The sequence below is a fragment of the Quercus suber genome, unplaced genomic scaffold (assembly GCF_002906115.3).
Source record: "Quercus suber isolate HL8 unplaced genomic scaffold, Cork oak 2.0 scaffold_1020, whole genome shotgun sequence".
Classification (NCBI taxonomy): domain Eukaryota; kingdom Viridiplantae; phylum Streptophyta; class Magnoliopsida; order Fagales; family Fagaceae; genus Quercus; species Quercus suber.
This window is the reverse complement of record NW_027070431.1, coordinates 100958-105396: the sequence shown is the minus strand read 5'-3', so window position 1 is coordinate 105396 and position 4439 is coordinate 100958. Positions and strand designations below refer to the sequence as shown.

Here is a 4439-nt window from a genome sequence, read left to right as displayed (position 1 = left end):
ATGATATATATGTTAAGTTATTCATTTTATTTTATTTCAAATTAGTAGCATACTTATATTATCTAAATGTAATTTTTTAAGATTTTATAAAAATTCAACTAATGAAGAATTTAATAAATTTAGTATATATTTGATTTTCTTAAAATTTTAGTTATGTTCTTAAAGAAAATATATACTAAGTGAACGAAGGAGATGATGTTTAATATATTCTTTCATACACACACTTAGACAAAAAAAGAGTATTTAGCATTTTTCATCTAATTTAATCTAATACTATATATATTAGCCAGAGATAAGAGAAAGTTAACTCCTAGAATGTCTCCTACTAGGCCACCTAGGATAAATTCCCAACTTAAAAACATACACGAATTTAAAAACACAACCCTTACAGCCCAAAAACATGCTAAACAAATACCTAGGATATATAATATTATATATAATAAAAGTTGGGTTTAGACATTGTGGTTACGTCACGGGACTTCACCAAATTGTAGAAATTTTATTAAATTTTTAGATTTTAACAAAAAAAAAATATAATTTTACTTCTCCTATAATTTCTAAATGGATATTAGATTAATTAGGACTCTAAGTCATTCTTATCTCTAATTCATTCTTAAATCTAATTTATTGTTATCATAAAGTAAGTGTATCTCTAAGAATAATAATAATAATAATAATCATAATAATCATATAGTAAGCATAAAAAAATTTGAGAAGATTGATCCAAGAATTATTGAAGGACGAAGGCAGGAGAGAAACAAATGCAAGGCAGTACAACGCCCCAACTTCTTCAAAAGTCTGCACTAATTGTAGGTGACCTCACAGACACAAACGGAGAAAGAGGTATTATAGTAGAAACTCAAAATGATGGACAACAAAGAATTAAGGGGTGTTTGGATTTATGATTTTCATAACTCAATTCTCTATTTTTATAACTCATAACTCAAAAATGGTAGGACCCATAGCAAAAAGGTTGTTTGGCAAACGATAACTCTGTTTTCATCACTCAATTATCTGATTTTTGAGTTATGAGTTATGGAAACTGAAAACACATTTTAGCTGTTTTCAGTTTCCATAACTCATAACTCAATGGCATTTTTGTAATTAAACACACATGAGGAACCCACAAATAGTACTAGCCGCACCTTTTTTTTTTTTTTTTTCTTCCCTTTCTTTTCCTGGGTTTGGTCTCCTTGTTCTTCCTTTTTTTTTTCCTTTCTTCTCCTAGGTTTGGTCTCCCTGTTCTTCCTTTTATTTATTTATTTTTTCCTTTCGTCTCTTGAGTTCGGTCTCCCCAGTGTTCTTCTTTTTTTTTTTTTTTTTTTTTTTTTTCCTTCTCCTAGGTTCGGTCTCCACGGTGTTCTTTCCTTTTTTTTTTTCTTCTTCTTCTTCTTTCACAGGGTTCGGTGATCTGGGTTTCTTTTTTTTCTTTTTTTTTCCTTTATTCTTTCACTGGGTTCGAGTGATTTGAACTTTTTTTTTTCCTTTCTTCTTTCATTGGTTCGGTGATATGGGTTTGTGAAATCGTGAAGCAGCAGCGGTGGCTATAGGTTCGATCGTTTTGACTCAGCAGTGGCCATGGCTGGCCCATTTTCGAGGTGCCTAAGTTCCGACAGCAGCAACAGCAGCAACCGATCGTTTCTGACGTTCTGCTCCTTAAAAACTCTGGAACCCACCACAGCCACAACAGCAGCAACAGCAACATCAACATCAATGGCCTGGGCAAATTTGAGTTTTTTTTTTTATTATTTTATATGATTGAGAAATCTAGGTTTGTTTTGGAATATATTTATGCATGTTTAATTTTGTTTTGGATGAGAAATCTAAGATGAGAAAGGTGAAATGGGAGAAAAATGAAAAAAGAACGAATTGAATAACAGAGAAGGAAGAAAGAAAAGTGGAGAAAAAAAAATTTGACCAAGTGACAGAAATGGGGCCCATAAATAGTGTAAAAAATATTGAGTGATGAGAAGTGAGTGATGGTGCCAAACAGATGTGAAAAATTAAGTGATGAGTGATGAGTGATGAATGATGAGTTATGAGTGATGAGTGATGAGTGATGAAAATTGAGTGACGGAAATTGAGTGACCAAAAAAATAAATCCAAACAGGGCCTTAGTGATCTACATCTGTCATTTATGGCTATGCAGTATCCGATACTGTTTCCTTTTGGAGAAGATGGTTTCTACATTGGCATTCCTTATCTATATCATAATAAAATAATAATAATAGGTGAAGCAAAGAGAATCTCAAATTGCAATTCCAATTAGAGTTCTAATTTTGTGCCAAGTGTCTAGATTTATTCAAATCTGAAATTGGAGTCCAATTTCACCTCCCCTTCTAGAAATTTGTGTTCTACATTTAAATGTTGTGCTTTTTTTTTTTTTTTTTTTTTTTTTTTTTGTGGCTAAATAAAACCTTTTGCTCTTCTTTATATATCAGACACGCCTGTTTTACAAGTTCACCTCCCCTTCTGCAAAGCCAACAACGACAACAACACTGATCTCTTCACCTCCTTGATCTCAGACATCAAATCCTACTCTGGCAATGACCCCTTCTCCCATGGCTTCGGTATGCCTCTCTCTTTCTTTGTGGGTAGCTCTTTTAATGGTTTTAAAAGTAAGAATTGTTGGTTTGGTATATGGGGATCACATTTTTTTTTTTTTTTTAATTTCCATTTTTATGTCATATTCTTACCACACCCAGAAAAAAACAAAAACAAAAATTGAGCTGAATAAAACACATGTTTTATATCGTACATACTTTGTCTCATACATTACTAACTATGGTTTTTACTAAGTTTTTTGTAGTTATTACACAAATAATTATAATCTTTTATTAGGGTTTTTAGGATAACTCCACCATGGAACTCTTACAATTTTATCCGTGCTTTTTAAAATAAAAAGATTAGATTTTACAACTTAAGTAATATGTAGCCAGAGGTTTGGTATCTATTTAAATTATTGATAATATGACTAAAAAAAAAACAAATAGATAAGATTATATGATCAGTGAGTTATCTTAAGAACACCAAATAACTTTAATCCATTGGGTTTCTATAGATTTCCATCAAACAAATTTACCTTTGGTGTTAATTAACTTGTTTGTTATCTTGGTTCTATTTGATGTAGCTCCATTGAATACCTATACACTTCCTTCAAAAAAATTTATCTTTGGTATTAATTAACTTGTTATCTTGGTACTATTGTGCAGCTGGACAATTGATAGGTGTAATTTATGGAACAGTTGCTGATGATTTACCACCTGCAATTGAAGTAATAGCCCTGTATAACACAAACGGCATGGGGAAAATGAAATTTTTTTTTATACAAATCAAGCAACCCTCCAAGCCCTAAAAGAATCAAACATAGAGGTCATTGTTGGAGTTGTTAATGATGACCTTCGATCAAGGCCTTGCTACTAATCCTGCAGCTGCAAATACTTAGGTGCAGATAAACATAATTCCTTACGTCCTTGATGTCAAAATTAGTTACATTACTGCAGGGGATGAAATAAAGCCCAGTGATCCATTAGCCCAATATGTTGGACCAGCCATCCAGAACTTGAACAATGCAATTACAGGTTCTAATTTACAAATCAAAGTTTCAACAGCAATAGACATGTCATTGTTCGGAATCATTACCCTCCATCTGCAGGCTCATTTAGTGATAGTGCAAGTTCATACATGAAGACAATCGTTAGCATCCTAGTAAACGCTAATGCACCACTTTTTGCGAATGTGTACCCATATTTTGCCTACATAGGTGACCCAACAGACATTAAGCTTAAATATGCCTTACTTCACCAGGGGTTGTAGTACAAGATGGTAACTTAGGGTATCAAAATCTCTTTGATGCAATTGTCGATGTTCTCTATTCTGCTCTTGAGAAGATTGGTGGAGCCAAATTGACTACTATTGTAATGGAGAGTGGTTGGCCATCAGATGGAAATGATGGTGTAGCAACAGTTGATAATGCAGGCACTTACTACAAGAATTTGATTAGTCATGTGAAGAATGGGACTCCAAAGAGACCTGGACCTTTAGAAACTTATTTATTCGCTTTGTTTGATGAAGACCAAAAGGGCCCTGCAGAAACTGAGAAACATTATGGCCTCTTCTCACCTACCAAGCAGCCCAAGTGCCAACTAAGTTTCACTTAAGGCATGTTTAGTACAATGTATATGTCCTTAAGGAACAACTTTTACTTGTAATAAAAAAAAAAAACAACCAAGTAATCAAATCATTATTTCACATAAATAGTCATTCTATTATGAGAGTATATCAAACAAGGTGTATATATGCTAGTAGATAGTACTTGGAAGAAACATTTTAAAACATAAGTACAATTTTGAAACAAAGGTTATACGTTGAAAACCAAAAATATTTTTTAAACTTTTTTTTTAGAAGAAAACATATTACTCAAACAGTAGGCAATAGCC

At 32.5% G+C, this 4439-nt stretch overlaps 1 pseudogene; it reads left to right on the top strand.

Annotated features, from left to right (window-relative positions):
- The first annotated feature begins 761 nt into the window (after positions 1 to 761).
- LOC111997938 (glucan endo-1,3-beta-glucosidase-like) lies at positions 762 to 4160 on the top strand (annotated as a pseudogene).
- Positions 4161 to 4439: the final 279 nt, after the last annotated feature.